Below are 16,811 nucleotides of genomic sequence, written 5' to 3'. Positions count from 1 at the left end.
TGAAATATTTAATGAACGTCTGCGTATTAAACTTGTAACTACATTAATAACTCCAATCTTTGACTATCTTTGCGCGGCGTTTACGAATATTTCGAATAACTTGAAATTAAAGTTACAGAGGAAGTTGAATTCATGTATTAGATTTATCTACAAAATTCCGAAGTACGAACATGTAACTCCTTACTTCAAAAAATTAGGTTGGCTAAAGCTTGGAGCAAGACGACACTATTTCATTGCCTGTTTGTTTTATAAAGAAATTCGACTAAATTATCGACAGCTATTTGGCTCAAAATTAAATTTTTTACCGGTGGCATTGCGTAGAGGTGATGTCAGAGAGGACTATCTCCGCCTACCACAGGCGAATTGTGTCATGTATGACAATTCATTTTTAGTTCATGGTATACGAATTTGGAATGCTCTGCCAGCTGAGACTGTGGCTGTGGATAATTTGGTTGAATTTAAAAATGCTTGCTTCAATCATTTCTTTCAATGTGATACTTAAATTTGAATTAAATTAAATTATATTTAAATTCGATTTTCACTTTCAATTTCAATTGGAATTTTTGAATACCTATGCGTCTTAGATTTATTTGTAATTATTTTAATTATCACTCTGAATTATTGCTTTAAATTGATATTAAATTAAATTATATTTTATAATTATAAGATCTTTCTGTCTATCACTAAAAAGCTATATGTGAACGTTTCATTAATTAATAATTAATTTGTACTTAGTTTCACTACAATACGTAAAAATGTAAATCAATGTATTATTATTGCTGATGGTCCTGAGGGAGCTTAGGCTCTAGGAACAATAAAATTTATTATCAATCTATCTATCTGTCTATACATATATATATATATATATATATATATATATATATATATATATATATATATATATATATATATATGTATAATCTTTGAAACGCAAATATGCAAATATCTTTGAAACGGTTGATCTGAGAAACTTTGACCTTCAAATGTTTTTTGTAGAGCGTGAAATTTCCTATAAGACCTTTCTCTAGGATATTGCGTAAACAAGCCATTCTGAAGTAATTAAAATTCAAAAATAAAAAAAAAGTTTTCTCGTGTTATTTAAATAGAAAAATTACAAATAAATTGAGGCAAACCTTAATATTAATATTAAGGGCTCTAATAGGTGCTGAAATTTTTGTTTTTAAATGTACTTTCAACTTTTCAACACCATTAAAAAAAAAATTTTTTTTTTTTTGAAACAGCCTAATATATATATATATACTAGCTGTTACCCGCCCGCTCCGCTGGGCGCTTTATAGAATTGTATTTTTAGATCTAGATTTGAAATTTAATTGGAAGATTGTTTTGACTTGCACAGATTCCAAATCCATCAAATTGGTCTGTATATTGTGTCCACATGATTATTCTAGCTAAAATTCATTGTAACTTTCAATGTGCAATCACTATAACATTCCTGTGGCTTTCTTCCAAAAATGAATATTAATTGACACGAAGAAAAAAAATTTTAAATGAGCATTGTAAGTTTTAGTTAAAGTAATTGCAGGTCTCATAAGTGAAGTTGAAATCTGCCTAGCTTAAATTGTGACGAATTTCGCTGTTTAAAATTTCTTCCGTAACATCAATTATACATAGAAAATTATTTGTACTTGTTTTTTACGAATTTTCTTAAAATGAGTAGCCAAATTTTTTTTCTATATCTCATGTGTTCAGAAAATGCAATGCTTTTAATCTGTTACATTTTCGCGATCCCGTAATAAGAACAATTCATCGGTTATGTGATCAGCAAAAAAAAATGTATGTAAAATTCTTAGTCGACTTTTTTGCCGCTGCCAAAGAGACGATTGTTGTAAGAAAATATCACTATTAAGAAAGAAAAATATTTAAATCCGTTGACCTTGGAGGCCATCCCGGTATTTGCCTGTTTCTCTTCAGATTCTATCAAATTTTATATTTGTAGGAACTGTATTTAAAGAATATTAATTTTTTGACAATTATTACTCCCGCACTTCTATGTGGGGGAAGAATTTCGTAAGATCCTATTCGAGATAATTTCTACATTATAAATAAAAGATTTCAACAAAACTTCGAGTCTATAAAAACTATCGATTGGAAATGAGAAATTTTCATTGTTAACGCCCCCCACCATCCCTTAGGGGTTAGAATTCGAGAAAATCCATTCTTAGCTGAACTTGACATCGTACACGAAGATTCCTACCAAATTTAGAATCTGCAGGAGTTTCAGTTTGGAAATTAAAATTTTAGATTTTGACACCCACCCCCGCAATCCCTATCGGAAGTAGAATTTTTTGGGATCCGTTTTGAGATAATCTCATGACAAATGAAAGATTCCTACCTAATTTCAAGTTTGTAGAAGTTACAGTTTGGAAATGGAAATTTGAAATTCTAACACCCACTCCCGCAATCCCTGTCGGAAGTAGAATTTATTGAAATCCGTTTTGAGATTATATCTACATGACAAATAAAAGATTCCTACCAAATTTACGCCTTTTAGAAGCTATGTTTTGGAAATTAAGATTTTTTTTTGTCAACACCCACCCCCGCAATCCTTAGTGGGGGTGATTCGTCGTAAAATCCGCTCTTAGATTATTTCTACATCACATAGAAGATTCTTACCAAATTTGGAGTCTATAAGAGCTATAGCTTGGAAATTAAAAATTTTAATTGTTAACATCCACCCCCGCAAACTCCTGTGAGGTATCTTAAAATTCGTTCGTATATTATTTCTACATCTCTTAGAGAAAATTCCTACTTAATTGGAGGCTGTAGGAGCTATAGCTTGAAAATTAAAATTGTCATTGTTAATACCCACCCCCACAATCCATATTGGGAGTAGGCTGTCATTAAATCCACTCTTGAATCATTTATACATCACATAAAGCAGATTCTTACCAAATTTGGAGCCTATAGGAGCTACAGCTCTGAAATTTAAAATTATCATTATTAACACCCACCCCCGCAACCCCTTGTGGAGTAGGATATCGTTAAATTCGTTTATAAATTATTTTTACATCACTAACAAAAAATTCATACAAAATTAGGATTCTCTAGGAGCTATAGCTCGGAAATTTTAAATTTTCATTGTTAACGCTCACCCCCGCAATCCATATTGGGAGTAGATTGTCATAAAATCCGCTCTTAGATCATTTCTACATCACATATAGGAGATTCCTGCCAAATTTGGAGTCAATAGGAGCTATAGTTTAAAAATAGGAATTTTCCATTGTCAACGCCCCCGCAAACCCCCTTGTAGGTGGAATTTCGTAAAATCCGTTCTTAGCTGACCTTTACACGGCGAAAGAAATATTCCTACCAAATTTCACGTCTCTACGCTTTATGGTTTCAGAGATATCGTGATGAGTCAATATATAGGTGGAAATCTCTTATATATATATAGATATATATATATATATATATATATATGGGGCATTCCACGCCAAATCGACCACTTTTGAACCCGACCCCTTTAGATTTTGCTGAAACTTTTCCATCCTTTTCTACCCTTTGGAAAACATTTTTGAGAATTTTTGCAAATTTTTTTGTCCAACCTCAAAAAAGTTATGAATTTTTCAAAAAAATGGCTTTTTTATTTTCAAATAGCCAAAACTTTTTTAGAAATTAACTTTTGGGTACCTTTTTTTTTAAAAAATTTTTATTTTTGAATGAACCTTTCGAAAAAATATACGAAAAAAATTTAACATTATCAATTATATAAAATAATCGGTTTTTTTAAGTACAAAGAAGAATATATGTCGAGGCTTTCGCCTACCTCCGAAGAGGCCGTTTCCTGGGCTCAAAAGAGCTATACACGCACGTATATTTGTCCTACTCCCACCATAGCGAGAACACAGCCCAGTTCGCGGACAAGGAAAAACCGCCGTTCTCTTGTGTTTATACACATTCATTGAACAGCTGCAAGAGTTGCGTATAATTGTAAGTGTGTGCAACTCTCATCGACTCTTCTGGCAACTCATTCCCTGTAGGCACATCGAGATGTACCCGCAGGATATGAGCAGTATCCAGCGGGGACCACGGGGAGGCGGAGTCGATTGAAGACCATGTTGTTTGTGTGATGTGTTGTGTGTAAAGTATGATTTTACGTGTAAGTGTTTGCGTGTGTAGGGTGCCCGGGCATTTTTTTTTATATTTTTTTTATTTATTTAAAAAAAAATTTTGTTTAATTTTAAAAAATGAAAATTTTTTTTTCATAAATACTATTTATATGAGAATAAAAATGTTATTTAATGGTTCTGAGGTATTATAATTTCTATTTATTATCTTAATCTTCGATTATAATGACTGAAATTCAAATTTTGGCGCGTCAATAGGATCGATAAACTAGGGTATGGCAATCACAGACTTACCTATAGCCAGTTTAGTAGATACACGTGATTATCTTTCGATTTAAAAATCTATAGTGTTCCTCTATATTGAAATCTAGAACATAACCTATAAATCTTTTTTGCGTTTTAGTGTCGAATAAAAAATTGTTGTCATTACATTTGATAAATAAAAAAATTTCTCAAGTTTATGAACATGTTCCTGATTCACTCTTCGTGGAAGTGTTAATTATTTTGATTTAACTAATCTCCATTTAGTGGAATAATTTCATTGAAACATCATGGCATCAATGAAGCAATTTGATCGATGTTGTAATCCTTTTGGGCTGGAGTCTCATTGTAAAAAAATTGGTTTGCGTCCAGCGACTGACATTATGAAAGAAATGTTCGGATTGAGTAATTATTATTTATTATGCAGTTCATGTCGAAAAGAAGCTTATAAGGTAGTTAAACAACAAACGAATACTCATGATGATCCTAATGTTGATTCAAGTGATCACGAAGGCAACTCTAGTGACAGTAATGAAAACGATGATCATTTTGATAGCGATAGTAATACATCTTCCAGAGATCTACCATTATCATTATCATTCCGTAAGGTTTTTAAATTATTTATACGTTTCTTAATTGAATACATTTTGAGTTATTACATGTTTTTATTATTTTTTAAGGTTCTATGTCATTTGATAACGAACCAAAAAATTCACAACCAAGCTCGGCATCTCAAGTTAGCGCTGCAATTCAGTTACCTGTAATAAATCATGCATTACAGCTGTTAAATCAATCACCAATCCCATCAAGGAAATTTAGTATAGACCGGATAGCTCAAATGGTAGAGTAGCCGACATGTCTTCGGAAGGTTCTAGGTTCGAATCCCAGTCCGAGCTATCTAATAATTTTTTCTCGCATATTCTATAAACTCATATTAAGATTATCCTCTCCACATTCCTTTCTCAATCCTTTCCTACCAATATCCTGTTACGTGAATGTGGAACGCTTCACGTAATAATTACCGTAACTCCTATTCTTTCCCGCTTCACAGCATTATTTATATTTGTAAATTAGGGTGTTTCAAAAAAAGACGAATTTTTTTTTTTCTTTTGGTGTCTAAAAATTGATAGTATACCTAAAAACAAAAATTTTGGCGCTCATGTGAGCTCTTAATATGAATAGTAATATTTGCCTGTATCCATTTCTTTATTTTCCATTTAAATAACACGGGAGAAATTTTTTTTAATTTTTTAATTTTTATTACTTTGGAATGGTTCATCGTAACAACAATCTAAAAAATGATATTAGTAGGAAATTTTACGCTCTACAAAAAACGTCTGAAGACCAAAGTTCCTCAGATTAACGGCTTCAAAGATATCCGCGGTCAAAGATAACACTAATAAAAAATTTATAATATTTTCCAATAAAACTACAAAAAAAATATCATATGCTATATTTTTATTATTTTTTATGTTAAATTACTTCAATTCTGTTAACCTGAGACTGTAAACTTTTTTTTTTTACTAATTAATTCAATACTTAACTCACGAAATGCACTAATATATAAATATAAACGTTAAAAATGTCACATAAATGATTTTTTGGTCTTTCTTATAACAAATTTATTTTATATTTTATAAAATTTATAAATTTTTGTAAGAGGAAAATGTAAAGTTCCTTATTACACAAACTCACCAAACACTCATCATTGCATATTATTCAAAATAATATGAAAATTCTGTAAATACGTTAAATCAATTAAATCTACTATAAAACTTGATCAAATGTTTTTTATTTGAAAAATATCAACAGAGCTTTATTTAGCTCTGTCGGTACAGAGTATTATACTCATTTAATTTGAGTGTTGTAGCTAATAAGCTCTGTGTTGGTAAGCCTGGTTGTTCGGTACTAACTTCATTTAGTTGCTTTGCTCTCAACGCTTTACTATATCTTCTCGTCATTGTCTTTGTTCATTGATACTGACTGTTTTTCAATCCGTTATATTATTAATTTAATTAGTTAAAATATATTAGTTATAAATTTTGTGACCATAATGGTGAAAACAGTGTACTTGATTGGTGATGTGTTAAGTGAATTAGTTGGACACAAATTACCCTCTCTGAAAGAGGTTATGTCGCTTTTATTTTATTATCTTGATACGAAAAATTTTTCAGTTAAAGAAAGTATATCAATCACTATCGACAAAGTTTTTGAAATTTGGTGTGCGGCACAAATCCCGACAAGAGAGAAAAGATCTGCTTTTTTGAAACTAATCTCAAATCACAATCGATGGAATAATTTACAAAAACCGTAAAATGAAAAAGTCAAAGTCTCAAAAAAGGAATCCGTTTTTCAGGATGAATTAAATAAACTATTTGATGTAGCTCATGCGGATGTTTTAAATATACTGGACAAAGAAAAAAGATTATTTTATTTGGGACGAAAATCTTCCAGTCGACGTGGTTTTATTTCATATAATTCTCAACCAATTTTAGAAGATGTCGAAGACATGGATGTTGATATCAGCAATTATGATAATAATAACAATAATAGTGATAATAATAGTGAAGAGAACATTGATAGCAATGATAAAAACTATAATAATAATGGTAATGATAGTAATAATAATGTCGGAGAGTTTGATAACGACAATGTCAACTATTATTGTGCAGTTGAGACTGATGATGTTGCTAATCATAAAATATCAAGTCATCCATCTCAATTATCCCAGAAATCTTTGGAAAGTAATACTTCTCGTATAATCTCTGATTATGAAGATGAAATGCCAAAACAACAAGTTCCAAAAATTGATATAATGACACCAGAACTTGCTGCGGCTTTGGATAGAGCTAACGTGACTAGTAGGATGGCGACTTACATTATTGCTGCTTTATTATCTTGCTTGAACATTGATTGTGCAAGCGTAAACTTTAGTCATGTGACTATTCACCGAGCAAGGGAAAAATTCCGGAAAGAAGCGGCGTTAAATCTGAAGACTAATCTGGAAACTGACAATTATGTACTACATTTTGATGGAAAACTGTTATCAGATATTACAGGTACAGAACAAGTTGACCGGCTTCCGATTATTTTATCATCATCAGGTAAATTTCAACTGTTAGGAGTTCCTAAACTAGAATCTGGGACTGGACAAAACCAAGCTTCAGCTATTATTAAAACAGTAAAACAATGGGATATTAATACTGACAACATCAAAGCATTGTGCTCTGATACTACGGCATCAAATACGGGTAAATAATTTATTAATAAAAAAAATATAACATGGTTGATTACCGTAATGTTTAAATGCTAAATCAAATCAGATTTTTAGTATTAACCATTAATTTCCAAGTTATGAGTAATTTTTTTTCAAATTGAAAAGATTTCTCCGTACTACTCTAAAAAATCGATACTTCACTAGCAATTCTCATTTTATTTTTTCAGGAATCAGAAATGGTGCGTGTGTATTAGTAGAAAAGGCTCTTAGTAGAAAACTGTTGTACTTGCCATGCCGACACCATATTTTTGAAATTGTTCTTCGAAGTGCATTTGAAGTATACTGGCCTGCTTCGTCTGGCCCAAACGTTCCAATTTATCAGAGATTTAAAAAGAAGTGGGATGAAATTGACCAATCAAACTTTACGGCTGGTATTTGTGACAAAAAAGTTTTGGAAGTAATAACACCAATCAAAGATGAGATTTTGAAATTCGTTAATAATCAAATAGAAGTAAAATTTTTTAATCCAGCGCTGAAGAATTATTAACTGATGTTAAAGTGGAAAAGAAAAATGTATAAAGTTCAGTATAATTGAGGAGCTGATTTTCAAAAGGGTATCTTTTCATATTTTAAAATACCAGTTTTCTGATTTTTTAAATACTAATTACTTTGAGAATCATGAACATTTATAAATGAAAATCGAATTGCAGCTTCATAACCGATTGCACTTTATAGCTAAATTAAAAAAAGTTCAATACAAATATTTATAATTGAAGATAACTAGTTTTTTGTCTCGATTAATCAAAAATCAAAAGATACCCTTTTGAAAATAAGCTCCTCAATTATCAATTTTACTCTGATTAATTAACTTGCCGTCGTGATTAAAAATATTGAAAATCAGTTTCACATGACTGTTATACTTTCAATCATCTTTAACGATTAAAATTGCGTTTGTAAAATATTTTACAACTTTTACCTCACATCAGTTAATAATAATTAGTCTTCTCAACTTTGAAATTGCGATATAATCAATTTCATTTTGACTTATAACTTTTTTTGTAGATGGATCATTGTCGAGACGATTACCGTGAACTTCTGGAATTATCATTAATATTTTTGGGTACTACTACCACAAATATTACATTTAAGCATCCTGGAGCGGTCCATCATGCAAGGTGGATGGCTAAAGCAATATATAGTTTAAAAATTTTTTTATTCAGAAATGAATTTCATCTTACTAAATCGGAAATAGATGGATTACGAGAACTTTGTTTATTTATCATAATATTCTATTTAAAAGCTTGGTTCACTGCGCCGTGTGCTATAACAGCACCTAATAATGATTTAACTTTGATTAAAGAATTAATTTCATATGAAAGATTTAATAATAGTCTTTCACAGACATGCTCACAAAAATTAGCCGATCACTTGTGGTATTTAAACAACGAGCTGTCTGTTTTATCTCTCTTTGATAAAAATGTTTCAGTTGGAACAAAAAAAAGAATAGTTCATGCTCTTAAAAACTGTAAAGCCAATGAAACTACAACAAATCGCTTTATAATAGATAAGAAAAATTTAGTCATTATTAAATAAAGATCTTAGTCAATTTATGTCTATGAGATCGATTAATATATTTGAATCGTTTGATTTGTCGTATGAGTTCATTGATGAGGATGTTACTTTGTGGCCTCAGAATCCGAATTTCTTAGAAAACTTGGAGTATTTCGGGAAACTTCAAGTTGTGAATGATGTAGCAGAACGCGGCGTGGCATTGATAGAGCAGTATAATCGATGCTTAACGAAAGATGAAGAACAGCTTCAATATTTGTTGCAAGTAGTGACAGAACATAGAAAACAATATCCTAATTGCAATAAAAGTAATTTTATAAAACTGTAATATTTTCAAGTTGAAAAATTGTTGTAACAAGTTGTAAATATAGTTTTTTGTTATAAAGAATTAATTGTTAAATTAAATTTCTTAATATTTAGTAAAAAAAAAATAAATTTGTTATAAAAGAGACCAAAAAATCATTTATAAGATATTTTTAACGTTTATATTTATATATTAGTGCATTTCGTGAGTTAAGTATTGAATTAATTAGTAAAAAAAAAAAGTTTACAGTCTCAGGTTAACGGAATTGAAGTAATTTAACTTAAAAAATAATAAAAATATAGCATATGATATTTTTTTTGTAGTTTTATTGGAAAATATTATAAATTTTTTATTAGTGTTATCTTTGACCGCGGATATCTTTGAAGCCGTTAATCTGAGGAACTTTGGTCTTTAGACGTTTTTTGTAGAGCGTAAAATTTCCTACTAATATCATTTTTCAGATTGTTGTTACAATGAACCGTTCCAAAGTAATAAAAATTAAAAAATTAAAAAAAATTTCTCCCGTGTTATTTAAATGGAAAATAAAGAAATGGATACAGGCAAATCTTACTATTCATATTAAGAGCTCACATGGGCGCCAAAATTTTTGTTTTTAGGTATACTATCAATTTTTAGACACCAAAAGAAAAAAAAAAAAATTCGTCTTTTTTTGAAACACCCTAATATATATATATATATATATATATACATATATATATAGATTATTTTTGAAATATATTATATTATTTTTTTTAAATATATTTCATTATTTTCAAGATACTTCCAGCTCGATTAATAAAATTAAGTGAGCTGATTGTGGATGTTTTTCCAACAGAGATCAAGGAAACTTATTATATTCCGTACAGTTATGATACGGCTAATATAGTAAAAATATTGCCAAAGGGAAAGTTATTCTCAAAATATAACAATTTGTACCGAGCACGTTTATTAGCTAGTGGAGCAGTCGGGAAAAAAGCTTTATCGAAGCGAAAGCGAAGTGAAGTTCCCGGATCTGTGCATTTGAGTTTTACGAGTGATTTAAAATCAACTTTAAGCGAGGAAGAGCTGGTTGAGAAAATAACTTGGTTACAGAATCATATTGATTCTTGGCCTGAAGTTGAAAAACCATGGGCTGATACCTCCAAAAAATGGATCTCAAATTTAATGGCAGACACGTCAGTCACTGATTACGTTGAGTCATTAAAAATATTAAAAAACGAAACGATTGGACCAAAATTGATAAAACTTGAATACTTGATACAATCGTTATTTATTTCTGTATTTTATATATTTTTAATTTTATTATATTTATTAGATTAATATCGATTTTTCTACTCTTTATTTAATTAAAACGTTAAATTTATTCAACAACTTTTTCAACAACTTTGATATGTTTGGAAATCAATAGGTTTCGTACTGCAATAAAAAAAAAAGCCATTCGGCAGCCGAAATGGAAGTAGATTTCATAATGAATAAAAAAAAAAAAACTACTCGGCTTATATACAAAAAAAAAAAAAAAAAAAAACGAGTGCAACAGCAAATTTTATAATTGGCATAGCAGAATAGGACAGAATTGTGAGACTACACATATGATATAGTACTCAAATTGGAGCTTATTTAAAGAGCTTTCAAATGCAATTTACAGAGATCCAATAAATTATCCCATTCAAAAGTTATTCGAGTAAGAAAGTGAAGAAAAATGAATTTTTAAGATTTTGAAAATTTTGAAATCCCGGCATTTCTAAATTACTTGACCGACGGAGTAATTTTGCCGGGCGTTCTTACTTTTATCACGGATCTAAACAATTGTCAAATTTAATCTTACCATTTGTTAATCTATATTATTTTAACTCATATTTTAAGTAAAATTCAGTCTTATATTCTTTTTATAATAATGCCTGTTTGCTTTCTGTGTCGGCAAAATTTTGCCATAAATATTTTAAAATATCATTTTGAATCAGTACATTACAACAATAAAGATTTAAAAACATTAACTTGTGGAGAAAATTGTAATAGATCTTATAATAATTATTTTTCATTACAACGGCATTGTGCCACAAATCATGATTCAAGCTCGAAGTATGAAAAATCTGAAACAAAAGCTAATTAATTTTTAACTAATAAGGACAAACTCTGCCAAGCTTCATCAGCTAGTAAACAAGAAACATCCCACAAAAATTTAATATCAAACCCATCGTCGAGCAAAACTCATAGCACGAATATAAAATTGCAAGTATTTAAAAATTTACGAGAAGATATTCTACATTCCAGCCTAAAAATGTACAATACTCCTGCAGTATCACATAAACATGTTCACCAATTTTTAACGTCCTCAAAAGCTTTAGTTAATACTGGTCTAAACACTATTAAGAAAGAATTATTAAATTTAAATTAGAAACCCTCTGGTACGGTAAATTTAAAAGATGTTACGAATTTATTTGATTCATTTTCTAATGCTTTCAATAATCTTGACACAGAACATAAACAAATAAAGATTCTTAAAGATAAAAATTTATATTTTGAATCAGAAAAGTTTTTGCTTGGTGAAAAATTCAAAGGTTGTAAGCGTAATTTGGATGGCACTGTGAAAAAGACATCTTCTGAGGCATACGCTTATCAATTCCCTATTAAAACTATGTTGAAAAAAATTTTTGAATTACCAGAAGTATATTATACGGTTCTGACTTATATACAACAACTGGAAGGAGAGACGTCAGTGATTTCAAATTTTATCCAATCTAATTTATGAAAAAAAAAAAAAAAAACACGGAACTTTGGATCGAAAAGAGTTTTCCCTCTTATGCTGTTTTGCGATGATTACGAAACTGGAAATGCTCTTGGTAGCCACTCAGGATGCAATAAGTTATGTGGATGCTAAATAACGTTGCCATGTTTTCCACTACAGCTTAAGTATTTATTGGATACAATCTTTCATGCACTTCTTTTTTACTCTGAAGATAGAGATCAATTCGGAAATGCTAGTTTTTTTAGACTGTTAATTGATCAATTAAACGACTTAGAAACACAAGGTTTGGAGCTTGAATTATTGCAGGGAAAAGTTCAAATTTATTTTAAATTAGGCTTAATAGTTGGTGACAATTTGGGCCTTTACTCGATATTGGGCTTTGTGGAAAGCTTCAATGCCAATTACGCGTATTAATTAAAGGTCTTAATTAAAGACCTAGTTTATATAAGGACCAAATCTACGTACGCGAAAGATTTACTTTTGAGTGACTTCTCTGCAACCGGTATCAAACACAAAAGCATTTTTCACCACTCAAACGATTTCCACGTTACGGAAAATTTCGCAGCAGATATTATGCACGATGTTTTTGAGGGAGTTTGTATGTTCGACATGGCCGCTTTATTAAAACATTATGTTACAGTGGAAAAATTTTTTTCTCTAGAACAATTAAATCACCGGATGCATATTCATAGCTGGGGTGCAACTGAATCGAATATTCCTTTACCAATAGCTGACAATGACTTCAGAAATGAACATTTACGTATGTCAGCTGCAGAGATGCTGACATTTGTCAGGCATTTTGACCTGTTGGTAGGAGATTTAGTACCGGAAAATGATTCAGCTTGTCAAATTTATTCTATTCTGCGGCAAATTATAAACATAATTTTATCGCCATCTGTACAAAGAGGATGTCACTTGATATTAAGAGTTATGATTCATGGACACCACACATTAGTTCGCAGTGTATTGAAGAGACAACTTAAGCCAAAGGACCATATTTTTACTCACTTGCCAACGATAATGGCAGAATGTGGACCTCCAATTCACTTTTGGTGTATGCGGTTTGAAGGGAAACATCGAGAGTCGACAGTTTTAAAAAAGAGAAATTGTAAAAAAAACATTGCTCAAACAATTGTAACGAAGCATCAGTTAAAGTTTGCTTGCCAACTTTACACGATTAATATAAATCCTGTTTTTGAAGAAGGACATCTTCGTCATCTTGCAAATTAAGTGATTTATCTGTAACATTTGCCAACAGCTTAAATAGAGAGCCGAATTTCCTAAATACCGTCATACACAAGGTCAATTAGGTAAATAAAAATGGTAGTTCTTATAAACCAAATATGGTACTAAGTACAAGTGAAAATAACGATGAACCCTTGTTCGGACTCGATAAATTTATTTTTACTCGAGATCATACACCATTTTTTATCTATCAAAAGCTAAGAACGATGTTTCGAAGTCATGAAAACGTTTATGAAGTAACGGATATACTGCCAGCTTGTTTTATTATTAGCTATAAAGATTTATTTTATTTTAAACCTTTAAGTTTAACATTAAAAATTGGAAAATATTATATAATATTGCGTCATTGTTTATAAAAATGAAATTTTATTTCAAATTTTCTGTTTTGACTCTGTGTAAAAAATTTCATAAAAATATATTACTTGTTTTTATAAGAAATTTATAGTTTTTGAAGTGAAACTTCTTTAGAATCGTTGTGATTTCAAACCGGATGCAACGAAAAAACGACAGGTAAGAGACACAAATACAAAAATGTGTAGGATGAAGCCAGGGGAAAGAATGAGACAGAAATATACATACAATTTGTATATTATCGGTCTCTCCTCTTTGTTCCATACTTCGTAGCGTCCCCACTCCCGTCTTCTAAGCATAGTCGCCTGTAATTTGTGAGCCAGAGCGAGAGAGCAGATGTCAGTGTGTATGTATATTGCACACTGTTTAATACGTGCTTGTATTTGAGCATTTAACGTGTGTAGTGCATGTGAAAACTACGTGAGCTTACTGTACACTGTATGCGGCTGCGTATTACAGCGTTTTAGTAAGATAGCGTGGTGTGTTATTATTTAACTGTTTGTGAGTATTTTTATATCTTGTACTAAATAATAAATTTTATAAAATGCCGAAAACTAATGCCGAAATGTGTCGTCAATATCGACGCAAAAATGAAAATTAAAATGAAAAAATTCAGCAAAAGTTCAACAGAACGTAGTCGCGAGTTTCGTGCACGTAAAAAACAATTATTGAACAATCAAAATAGATGTTCAGATATAAGTGTCAATGTGACTGATGTAATAAATGGTAAGTGTAAATATTTTTTAATCCTGTTTTAAGTATAAACTAATATATCAATGTTTTTCAATCAATAAATTTGATTTTTATTTTAAACTGATCATGGATTATATATATATATATATATATATATATATATATATATATATATATATATATATATATATATATATATAACCTCAATACATCATGTGTCTAACCTTATTTATTTTTTTCTGTTTTAGACCACTCTCAGCAACAAAATAGTGTTCCAACGGGATATAATTTAGTAAATAATGATTGTAAGTACTAATAATTAATACTAACTTTCATCATTTAATGTTAAATAATTTAAAGAAATTTTTCAATTTAATAATAATTTTAATGAAAAAACTTAAAAAACTTAAAAATTTAATTTAAAAACATGTACCTAATTTACAATTCATGATTTAAAATATTAAAAAAAATTTAATTTAATTTAAACTTATATTCAATAATTCAATAATTCTTAAATTAACAAAATGATTTAATATTTAGATTTATAGGAAAAAAAAAACAATTTTAAGACGGATGAATATTTTTGAATGGTAAAATAAATTGTAAAAAAATTCAAAATTAAAATGATATTAAAAAAAAATAATTTAATTTTAAACTAAAGAGTGGATAATTTTTAAATGGTACATATAATTTAATAACCATATTTGAAAATAATCATTATCTTAAAATGAGTTTTTAAAATTAATTTTATATACATTTTTCGAATTTACGATGTAAAAATTTTAGTTTTTTAAGGAATTGATTCTCAATACACAGTCGATAGATAACTCGTTACATACTTTGAATTGTTTTTTTTCAGATAACCCTCCAGTAGATGTACAGCCAGAAATTCCATACTCACGGTTTCGTCGAAATAAGTTTGCTCATAAAGAATTTAACGACAAGTTTTTAAACAATATGTTTGGTCATAAGTGCTCCGTTTGTGATCGATTGTGGTTTAAGTTAGATTTAAAAATCACCACGTGCTGAAGATGAACAATTATTAAGGGTAATAGTTGAAAATTACAATACAGTTGAAGATATTTTACTGTGCAACACGTGTTACCAAGCAATTGGGAGGAAAGTGATTCCTATAATGTCTACTTATAACGGTTTTAAATATGAAAAAATACCTGAGGTTTTACCACCGCTTGACTTAATTTCGGAAAGACTTGTCTCACCACGAGTTCCATTTATGCAAATTCGACGGTTACGACATGTTCATGGGCAATATGGAATTTATGGACAAATCATTAATGTACCAGTCGAGGTAAACAATATGGTAAAACTCTTACCCCGTAATGTCGATGATGATTACTGTATTAACGTACACATTAAAAGAAAAATAATACATAGATCAAGCTATTTAATGGGACTAGTTAATAAAAGGACAATTCGTGCATGGCTTCAGTATTTGCTTCAAACTCCACTTTATTTATTTTACGATATTAAAATTGATGAAAGCTTCTTCAACAATAATAGTAATAATGAAATCGATCTAGAAGAAATGAGTGAAGATATACCGGTCGAAGAGAGTCTAACAGCACAACAGAAAACTCTACTTTGGAATGAAGATATGTATTTACGGATCGCTCCTGGAGAATATAATATTCCCAAAAGTATAATTTTTGATGAACATGCCGAAGAACTTTCTTTCCCATCGATTTATTTGGGTCATTTCCGAAAATTCAGAGAGGGAGTAAATGCAACACCGTTCGCAATAGCAACTAGCGAATTACGAAGATCAGATCGGCGTGGAGTTACTCCACATCATTTATTATATCTAGCAATGAAAATTATGAGGTTAAGAGTTCGTGACTCGCTTACGATTGCATTTAAACATGTGGGAAAAAATACTAATATTACACGGCAGCAAGTTGAGTCAGCTGACTACATTAATAATTGTATCGAAAGTAATTTAGCTTTTCTGCGCTCAATACCAAATTCAGTATGGTATTGGAGCGATCGAAAAAGAGATCTTTTCCGATGATTCGGCAACTAGGAAAACCTACGATGTTTCTTACTTTGAGTGCCAATGAAATCGGATGGACCAATTTAATACAATTATTGTACAAATTAAAAAATAACGGTACTGAAATTTCAGCTGAACAAGCTGCGTCACTGGATTACATATCTAAGACTACACTAGTGAATGAAGATGCTGTGACCTGTGCTATCTATTTTAATAAAATAGTCAATATATTGATAACTATTCTCCAATCAAAGAAGAACAGCCCATTTGGAAATTATTATGTTGTCGACTATTTTAAACGAATTGAATTTCAGCATCGTGGTAGT

The 16,811-nt window shown here is 30.0% G+C and overlaps 1 protein-coding gene and 1 pseudogene across 4 annotated transcripts in view; one reads left to right on the top strand and one right to left on the bottom strand.

Annotated features, from left to right (window-relative positions):
• Positions 1-16,811, bottom strand: part of LOC123266732 — a 751,444-nt gene that overhangs the window by 684,265 nt on the left and 50,368 nt on the right. The gene's annotated exons all lie outside the window — the stretch shown is intronic.
• Positions 9,182-16,503, top strand: LOC123268007 (annotated as a pseudogene).

Source organism: Cotesia glomerata, linkage group LG6 (assembly GCF_020080835.1).
Source record: "Cotesia glomerata isolate CgM1 linkage group LG6, MPM_Cglom_v2.3, whole genome shotgun sequence".
Taxonomy (NCBI): Eukaryota; Metazoa; Arthropoda; class Insecta; order Hymenoptera; family Braconidae; genus Cotesia; species Cotesia glomerata.
This window is presented reverse-complemented; position numbering and strand designations above follow the sequence as displayed.